The sequence below is a fragment of the Phacochoerus africanus genome, chromosome 10 (genome assembly GCF_016906955.1).
Source record: "Phacochoerus africanus isolate WHEZ1 chromosome 10, ROS_Pafr_v1, whole genome shotgun sequence".
In the NCBI taxonomy this organism is placed as follows: domain Eukaryota; kingdom Metazoa; phylum Chordata; class Mammalia; order Artiodactyla; family Suidae; genus Phacochoerus; species Phacochoerus africanus.
The window spans coordinates 35193414-35203964 of NC_062553.1; the positions used below are offsets into that span (position 1 = coordinate 35193414).

Genomic DNA, 10551 nt, shown 5'->3' on the forward strand with positions numbered 1-10551 from the left:
TGCCAATTCTTTTCTCTGAATGCCAGAGGTTTAAAAGTCATAAAATGATCCAAATGAACATAAAATTATGAAGAACTCCAAGACTCTTGCTGGAAAATGATATCGGAGAAAAATTCCATCAGGGTTCTTATTGTGGCTTTATAACTAGCCATGTTTGAGAAAAGAAACCATAATTTCTGAAGCTTACATTCCAAGGAATCTACTCCACTAAAATTAGAAAACCTCTGGGAGTTCCCATTGTGGTGCAGCAGAAATGAATCCGACTCCTAGAACCCTCCATGAGGTTGCAGGTTCTATCCCTGGTCTCACTCAGTGGGTTAAGGATCTGGCATTGCCATGAGCTGTGGTGTAGGTTGCAGATGTGGCTCAGATCTGACACTGCTGTGTCTTAGGCTGGCAGCTGTAGCTCCGATTAGACCCCTAGCCTGGGAACCTTCATATGCCACAGGTGGCATAAAAAAAAGCTAAAAAAAATAAAAGAAGAAAAAAAAGAAAACTTCTGAATTAATATATTTCTATTGTGCACTTTGCAATATTAAGAAGCACCCAACACAGAGCACTTTTAAAGGCAGATGAGGTCATCTATGCCAAAATATAATTTTTAATTTGGAACTTAATTAAGAGCATGGAAGGGTCTGAGATTTTAACCTATTTGTAAGCTGACATGTTAGCCTGCTACAGATTCATGGATACTGGCAGGAAACATGAAACTCTTGGGTCAGAGACAAAGGATTTTTATTACTCTAGGCTTGGCAGACAGCATGAGTCTTAATTTGCATGGACCCCTTGCCCTACCCATCCTCCTCCCCCCACCAAGCCCCACAGGAGCCAGGTGGGTGCTGTGCTGGTAGTGTGTTTGCATCACAGTCGAGGAAACCCAGGCTTAGTAAACGCTAATCTTTTGTAAGATGGATGCAAGCAAACCTGCCCAGTCTTTGCTCTAAAGGGAGATATTTTCATCATACTGGACAAATCTGTAAACAAATCTGCCCTTTGCTTCAGAGACAATATATCTATTTTCCCTGGCTGTTTGCTATCCAAACATCCTTCAAAAGATAGTCCAGGAAAAGATCTATCAATAACTCTGCTCATGAGACATACAGAAACATGAAAGACACATGGAGAAATTTGACCCAGCAATGTTAAAAAAAGCACACAAATAGCATTAGAGGAAACTTTAAACTATGATAAATTTATTATCACTGTAAAAAATATTATAAAACATTTATAGCCATCAGTGCCTGGTATTACACTTATAACTCATTTCAGTGCCTGGATTGCGAAGGTATTTTGTATATGACATCGCTTAAATTGGGCTCTCCCATCTTGATCAACCAAGACCAGACAACTGTTTCTTTGGGGGGTCTTACAAAGCAGTAGAACAAGTTCAACCAGCTTTCTTTGTGACAGTTCCATCCTGTCCCTTCCATCTGCTTCTGTTCTCCTCTACTTGGCTTTGTACCACATAGTATACAGCTGGATTAAAGGTTTTGTAGCTTGTGGGGAACTGTGAGGGAGCTATGAATAGAGGGAACATGGTGTTTTTAATTCCCACTATGTATGATATTGAGAAAACTTATGACCTTATTGGACATTATATGCAGAAAACCCAAACAGCCTGTTCTACAAAGTAGCAATTTTCTTGAGTTATATACCATATTCTTTTCCCTGAACTTGGAAAAGACACTTCAGTTGTTCACAAGTACATGTTAAATACTGCTAACAAAGGATATGTATATCTCTGTTGATTTCTTACTGTGAATCTCAGTGTTGTAGCTAATAATCTGCATTTTTCAGAATTCATCGTGTGTTAAGCTTCAGCCCCACAGTGGCTTTTGGTATTTATTTGGCTATTTGAAAATCTGTTTAGTCTTGTATTCCTTCTCCCAACTATTTAGCTTGGTATTACATGCATTCTAATTATTCCTTCCTCTTGTTTAACCTTCCTATCCATTGACCTGGCCACTCAGCTAACATCACACATTTTTTATTTTTTTGGTATACAGTAACTCCAAGTTAAATTTCTATAAATAGAACATGAATAGATTAAAAATTATTGTTTTCTTAAGGCCAAAATATATGATGAATGATAGTGAAAATCACTAAAAAGAAATTGCTATCAAATTAGGATTAATGTATCAAATGTAAATTATTACAAAACGAATGGATGAGAAATACTTATAAAGATGCTATATTTATACAACTTACAACTGACTGTAGGTGGCAGTTGGTGACCTGAGCACACTTTGCCCCTTCAGAGGCTTTTGCATGCGTATATTCTGGTCCAATATGTGTTTAACATAAAATATAATCTTTTGGGGACAATTTATTTCTACCTGAATTATTCAAAAAAGAGGGTGAATTCTTACACAAAGCTGGTCAAACTATGTATGTAGCCTTGTTTTTGTTTGTTTGTTTGTTTTGTTTTGTTCTTCACTTTTTTCACCTAAAATTGAAGTATGAGCATTTACTTCTATCATTTAGTCTTGGAAAATGTGATTTTGGGGTTGCATTGCATTTCATCAAACATAGTCCCTTTCAAATTTGCTTTAGTACCCAAACTTTGGACATTTAAAGTTACCACAAGTTTTAAATTTTAACCATTTAAAATTATAAGATATTTTCAATGATCATCCTTTGTGCTTGTCATCCAATTATTCCTTTGAATAAATTACTTGTGGTTGAATTGCCATATCAAAGGGTAGGAATGATTCTAAGGCTCTTGGTCTATGGAGCAAAAGTACCCTATAGTGCTTATTTTGATTTAAATTTCTTCCAGCCAGATTATTACATCCTATGGAACAATAAATATTGACATTTTTATAATTTCTGCCAAATTTTGGGCCAAAATGGTGTTGTACTACTTTATTGTACATTTGGTTCTAAGGGAGACATTTCCCCACATGTTTATTGATCATTTGTTGCTCTCCTCCACGAATAGCCCAAATCCCGTATTCTTCAGGAAGATATGGTTGTGGTTTATCATATTTATTGCACGTATTTTCCCCATCTTATTGCTTTTTAATTTTATGGTCTTTGAAAATACACAGCATGCCAACCATACTAGAAGTATAGAGATTTCAATGTTATTATTTAAATGCCAGATTTTGAAAAAATCAGGAAACATTTAAATTATTAAAGGGCTTACTTGTACTTAATAGTAAGTAAATCAGGCAATTGTCAAATTATTTGATTAGAGTTTATGAGTTTTAAAGACCATCATAAAAAGTGAAGAAAATGACTGATTATGGCTTTGCTGTAGCAAGATAATTGCTTTTGTAGAGTGAAATATGATAACTCTCTTGAAAAAGAAAATCAGAGTAGTAAATTTATTTTTCTTCATCATTTAGCCATTCAGAAAAACCTCAAACATCCACCTAGCAGTTGTGTTATTGATATTGACTTGTAATATCTTTTGGTTGTCTGTGTGATTTTCTGAAAGTGAAAGGCTCTTTGGGGCAGGGCAGATTACAAACATTTTTCAAAAAAAAAAAAAGTAAAAGAAACAAACAAAGCCTGGTGCATTTCACAAAAGACAAATGAAACATGATAGATATTTGCCAATTAGATCTAAATGAAGTCTCACCAGAAATGTAATCATTTTCATAGCAAGAAAAAGAAGTGAGACATAAGTAGATATATAGCATGTGTTACGCAAAGTAAATCATACATTTTACACTATGCAATAAAAGTCTGGGACATTTTTAAAGCATCAACCATGCAAATTTACCTGATAAAAAAAGAGGAATCTAGAAAAGGAACTTAAAAAAATCACCACCTGGTTGAAATTTTAATATAGTGGAAACTTTTGAAAAGAGGAAATTTTTAAAAGGAGATTTTCTTCCTATACTCACATAGAAGGGTAGAGAAATAGGGAGTATAGAAAGGTGTAGAAATAGGGAGTCATATTTTGATTTCAAATGAGGAAGCATTTTCTAAAACTCTTCTAACAACTTCTTAAAGGTTTAGTTTTCTTTTTGTGGGATAAGGCCCCATCCTCTGCTGCTGCTCTGCCCTGAAGTTCTTTGCTTGTGCAGATGCTTTATGTGCTAATGTATGTGCTTTCATTTAAGGAAAGTTGACTTGTCATCTCTTATCTCTTGTCCTCAATTCTTGCTCTGCCTTTACTCCTCTTCCCAAATTTTGGCATAAAACACAGCTGCCACAGACTGTCTGAAACATGGTTTAGGGTTTGAGAGGTTCTAAGGCCGGTACAGAACATAAGTGTAAAAAAATAGAGGGGCAGCTACTTGTTTTCAGTGAGAATTCACTCATTTGTATTTGAAATAGCAAAATCAGATTTGGGGAAGGAGAGACGGGAAGGTGAGCCCACAGCTAAAGAATTCACATTCAGAAAACTGACCATTGAGTGAATTGGCTTTGTACTTAAAAAAAAAAAAAATTGAGGTATAATTAACATAAGGTCAAAGGCACAGATCTGAAATATACAGATTGGTTAGTTTTCATCAATGTTAACAGATGTGTATCTGACACCCTGAAGAAAGTATAGAATATAGAATATTTTCATCAGCCCAGAAAGTAACTCACATCTGCTTGTAGTCAATCAGTGATTGCTGTTCTGGTTTTTGCTGCTCTAAATTAGTTTTGTTGTTCTTGAACTTCATATAAATAAATCATCTGGTCCAAACTGTTTTGTGGCTTTCTTTCGTTTAACATAAAATTTTGATATTTGTTAAGTTATAGTGTCTTTTTTTACTACTAAGTAGAACTCTTCTGTATGGATATTCCAAAGTTGGTTTGGTTGCAACTAAATGAATTTGATGACTGGCTTTTCAAGTAAAAAAAAAAAAGACAGTGGAAAAAAGGACATTGTTATTTTGACCGGGTTGGCACTGATTCCGTGCATTAATATGGGGAATGTTGCCATGTCAACAATGTTAAGTCTTCTGATCCATGGACATGCAATGTATGTCCATTTATTTAAATATTCTTTTATTTCTTTTGACAGTGTTTTGTGTGTACAGTTTTGCATTTCTTTAGTGAAATTTACTTCCAAGCATTTAATTCTTTTTGATGCTATTGTATACAGCATTATTTTATTAATTTCATTTCAGGTTGTTTATTGCTAGTGTATAAAAACACAATTGATTTTAGCGTATCGATCTTGTGCCCTGGAGCCTTGCTGAACTCATTTATTAGTTCTAATAGTTTTTTAGTCTGTTCCTTAAGATTTTCTATAAATAAGAGGTGTTATTTATGAAAGAAAATGATTTTGTCTTCCTTCTTTTAAAATTTGGTTGACTTTTATCTCTTTTCCTTGCCTGATTTACCTGGAACGAACCTTGTGGACAATGTTAAATGGTGTTGAGAGTGGACATCCTTAGTCCTGATCTTATGTGGAGTGATATCAGACTTTTGCCACTGAATGTGATATTAGCTGTGCCTTTCTCAGATACCCTTTATCAGGTTGAAGAAATTTCCTTCTCTCCCCAGTTTTTTGATAATTTATATCCTACCTTAATTCATTATTGTGCTCTTAACATTAGGGACTCATTTACTCTCACATCAGAATTTTAATCTATTATTATAGACAAGGAGATCTGGGCCATCTTAATCCCAGCTCAAGGCAGGACTTATTGCCCAGCTGTGGGCGGTGCAGTCAGCCAAGCACTTTCATCATCTAAGTTTCTTCTGGGTTGGACAGCAGACTCCAAGTTGTCTTCTAGTGTGAAAGCAACTTATAAGTGGAAGCCATAGAGGTTTTATTTTGTATGTGGTTTATTCATAAAGAAGGCACTAAATTACAGTTAGCAGACCTCTGTAGAAGGACCAGGCTTTGGTCATATATCAAAAGATTGGTGAAAGAGTATCTGTATATCTCTCTGTCTGTCTGTCCATCTATCCATCTGTACTTTGAATTCTCCATTTTAACCCGTCTTATCACCTGTTTTCTTAGACACTCCTGACCTCAACTGTCAGAAGTTCAGTTCCTTGGAAGTATATTCTGTGATGTAGTTTGGACATTCAAGATTGTTATCAGGGATAGAATAGGGAGGAAAAGGGACCAGACAGAAAACAGAGTAAAAACGTGATATATCTGATAAAGCCTTGGCCAACACAGTGAAGAACTCTGGGGCAAAATTTGCTGTCATGTTCTCTCACATTGGGCTGAAAGGTCTTCTGTATACTTGCTTTTCTCAGCTGTCACATGCAGATACCTAGGGAGTACAAATTCCTTCCTGCAACAAGGTAAAGCGGCATATCCAGCCATTGGGGAACTTCTGGATGTAGGGCATGAATTGACCTTGATACTCTGTCACCATTGTCCCTGGTAAAGTAGGAACATATGGGACCAGGTAAAAATGGAGTTTTGATCAAGGTGCAGCTTCTGATGGTCCCAAGTAAAAAAAGAATGCTGGCCAAGGTCCAGCTTCTGATGGACCCAGACTCACCTAATGGTCACTTATTTATTCCCTGAATATATAATTGGAATTGACATACTTGGCATTTCACATTATTGTATATTGGGTCTGTGGGTTATGTGGGTTAATGGCCAAATGAAATGCCCCCACCCCAACTAAGAGAGTAAATAAACAATAGTGCATCAAAGGAGATGGAACATGGATAGAAGAGATTAGAGCTTCTATTTAGGATCTAAAAGATGAAGAGGTGAAGGTACTCCTATTAATTCATCAGTTTAGCTATTGCAAAAACTAGATGGATAGCATAGGATGACTGTGCATCCCTAAAAACTCAAGTAAATAGTAGCTCTAAGCACAGCCACCATACCAGAAGTAATGTCTTTTTTAGAGCAGATTTATCTAGCCAGTATCCACAGAGTTATACTTTATGTATATGTTAACTCTCTTGTTATCTATCATAATGTAGCCTGAAGATGTCTGGGCCACTGTTGATATCACGAAGAATATTACATTGCCTCATTGCATCAATAATATTATGAAGATCTGACAGGAAAAGTAAGAGGGGCCCACCTCTGCAATAGGCCTGGTAAGACAAATTTGCTCTAGAGGGTAGAATATAAACCTTGAGAAAATTCAGAGGCTAGCCACTTGAGAAAATTTTAGAGGGCCTGACAGTATATCCTCATCCAAAGTAAAAGATAAATTATTACATATTGCTTCACCTACCATGAATAAGGAAGCACAATGCCTGGAGGGTCTCTTTGTGTTCTAGAGGAAGCACATTTCACACCTAGGGATACTGTTCAGCTGATACACCAAGTGACAAAAAAAAGTTTGCCACTTTTGAATGTGGCCAGAGTAGTAGAGGGCTCTGAGCAGCAGCAGCCGTGCTTTTTCGCCAGAAGTTCTGTTTTGGAGATAGCAGTGCTAGGAAAATTTACCGTGTTGATTTTGTGGCAAGTACCAATGGTAGAATTACATCATGGGCCATAACATTTGTGTCAGGGAATTATATGCCTTTTAAAAATAACTCTCTGCAGAAGTTCTCATTGTGGCACAGTGGTAACAAACCCAACTAATATCCATGAGGATATGAGTTCAATTCCTGGCCTTGCCCAGTGGGTTAAGGATCCAGCGTTGTGGTGAGCTATGGTGTAGGTTGCAGACACGGCTCAGATCTGGTGTGGCTGTGGCTGTGGTGTAGGCCAGCAGCTGCAGCTCTGATTTGACTCCTAACCTGGGAGCTTACATATGCTATGGGTGAAGCCCTAAAAAGGAAAAAAAGGAAGAAAAAAAAAAAAACAAAAACTACCAGGCCTGACCATGGGACTATAAGTGAGTAGAACTAAGAATCATGATCTGGGTCCTATAAATCTCATTAAATCATAAATCAGGTAGTACCAGCAATAATCTAGTATAAGATGGAAGAGTTAACACCCAGGACTGAGTACCCACAGATTCAGAAAATGCCTAAGTGCTGCATCAACAGGACCTCATGGCCCCCCCAGTAGTAAGTAGTTCAGTGCTTCTCCTCCTTCTCTATGGATGTGTGAAAGATCCTGTATAAAATCAAGTGATTTATTTGAGCATCTCTTGGTTCATTTTTGCTGTACTGTGACTATAAATGGACACTTAAAGCAACCTCAGCCTGAGAAGATCAGGGCGATCATGGTTCAGGGGTCTCAGAGTTGAGTGTGTGCTTTATGATATCTCTCAGGTAAGCCACTGCTATGGATGGAATTGTGTCTACAAAAATTCATATGTTGAAATCCTAACCCTCAAGATGATGATATTTGGAGATAAGGCCTGTGGAGGCTAAGGAGGTTTAGATGAGGTCACGCAGATGGCACCTTCTTGGTGGGAATAGTGCCTGTATAAAAAGAGGAAGAGCTCCCTTTCTGCCACATAAAGGGAGAGTCCTTACCAGGAACTGAATTGCCTGGCACCCTGATTTAGGACTTTGCAGCCTCCAGAACTCTGAGAAATAAAAGTCTATTGTTTAAGACACCTAGTATATGGTATTTTGCTGTAGTAACCCAAGCTAACTAGGACAGCTCTCAAGGTCAGCAGAATTGGTAGCTGAGGGTGAGGGGGCTCTAGAAAAGTAGCAAAGGAGGAAGACAGTGAGTATCAGTCTTCTGAAGACGAACTTCCATGGGCCCGCTGCAGTATTATATATTATATGAGAAAATAAGTTGTCATATTTTTAAAGAAATGTATAATAAAGCCAGCATATATTGAAGACTTACCATGAGCTAGGAACAGTGTTAAATATTCTAGTTTAAACCTACAACAACCAAAAACGTAACTATTATTAACTACATTTTACTATTGAGGAAGTAGATTAGAAATGATCTTAAGGTCTTTACCCAGGAACACAAAGCTAGCAAAAGAGAAAGAACAACAATATAAATCAATCGCCTGAGTACTTATCAGTTACAAGTTAGCATGACTCTAAGTACAGGCTTTAAAATCAGTTCATCTAAAGTGGTGTTTTCAGTATTTTAGCAGTGAAATAGTCTTTTTAAAAATAAATCTGGGGAGTTTCGACTATGGCGCAGTGGGTTAAGAATCCAACTGCAGTGTCTTGGGTTACTCCAGAGATGTCGATTCAATCCCCAGCCCAGTGGGGGTTAAAGGATCCCACTCAAGTTACAGCTTTGGCTTGGGTTCAGTCCCTAGCCTGGGAACTTCCATATGCTGTGGATATGGCCATAATTTTTTTTAATTAAAAAAAAAAATCTAATGCAAAAGGTAGAGAAAAAAAAGAGAGAGAGAGACTAACTTCCATAACCTCTGTTTTCCAAGTTTCCCTTCAGAAAAACATGCCTGCAGCAATCCTGGAGAGGCTGTCCTCTGAATGTTTGTGAAGAAGTCAGTCGAGCGGTACCAAAGGTGGGCAGTTGTGCAGATGTCCCCTCAGAGGAGCCCTGGCCAGTCAGCGGAGGGCCTCCGGCTCTCAGGCCTTCAGGACTTGCCTCGGTCGTGCAAAGCTGTTCCACTCCAGGTCACACCCCTTGCAGGGACGCTCACCCCTGGTGACTGAGTCAGTGAGGCCTGGGCATTTTGACCTGACATAGAGCCCTGTGGGAGCCGAAACTCCCTTTTGAATGTCCCACCAAGTCGGCAAGATTTTCTCAGGCCTGCATTGTAGTTCAAGTTCTTGTGCCTGGCCCTGCTTCTTGTCTTTCCCAGATCCATGGATTTTTGTAATGTTTTTTTTCTTTTCTTCCTTTGTTAAATATTTTTTTAGGTTTTTATTTTTTTTTGTTATAGTTGATTTACATTGTTATGTCCTATATATATATATGACATAACATATATATATATATATATATATATATACACTTTTTTTTTGGTCTTTTTGCCTCTTCTTGAGCTGCGCTGCTCCCGTGGCATATGGAGGTTCCCAGGCTAGGGGTCTAATCGGAGCTGTAGCCACCGCTGGCCTACGCCAGAGCCACAGCAATGCAGGATTCGAGCCACGTCTGCAACCTACACCACAGCTCATGGCAACGCCGGATCCTTAACCTGCTGAGCAAGGTCAGGGATCAAACCTGCAACCTCCTGGTTCCTAGTCAGATTCGTTAACCATTGAGCCACGATGGGAACTCCTTATGTCATATATTTTTAAATCAAACTCTTTTTATTCAAAGGAGTGCTGCGAAAACATTTTTTTTTTTTTCTTTTTGCTTGGGGCCCTGCACACTGTAGTGTCAGCCACTAGGTGACACTAGGTGACCCAATCCAGTCAGTTTCTTAACTAGTCTTTTTGGTTTCCATTGACAATTCTACCAGAGCGTTCTGGCGTCTTAGTTCTTCTCCTATGATTATGACCCATTACTGCCCTCTAGTGTTGCAGTACATTTATTTTTTCGTTTCCAGAAATGGCAGCCTTATCTAATAAAAAAAGTCTTACAAATAAAGGGATGGTTCTGTTATAACTAGTTTTGATGGTTGATATATTCCTTCTGTGTACTCAGAAAGATGTCATTCACCTCTTTCCTGTTTCCCAACACACCTTCCTCTACCTTCTTGGAAGGCATTTAGAACACTTGCACATAAACCATAGGTGAAAAATAGAATAGAGCCCTCTGTATTAATTTTCTAGGCAGCAATTCATTGAGGTTGTATCTATTCTTTTTTTTTTTTTTTGGTCTTTTTAGGG

The 10551-nt window shown here is 37.8% G+C and overlaps 1 long non-coding RNA gene across 1 annotated transcript in view; it reads left to right on the forward strand.

Moving 5' to 3' along the window:
* LOC125110377 (uncharacterized) overlaps nucleotides 1-9579 on the forward strand; it is a 51295-nt gene extending 41716 nt beyond the window's left edge. Inside the window, exons 2-3 of the long non-coding RNA XR_007130587.1 lie at nucleotides 6850-6969; nucleotides 9192-9579. This is a non-coding gene — a long non-coding RNA (uncharacterized LOC125110377). The remainder of the gene's footprint in view (nucleotides 1-6849; nucleotides 6970-9191) is intronic.
* The last annotated feature ends 972 nt before the right edge of the window (nucleotides 9580-10551 follow it).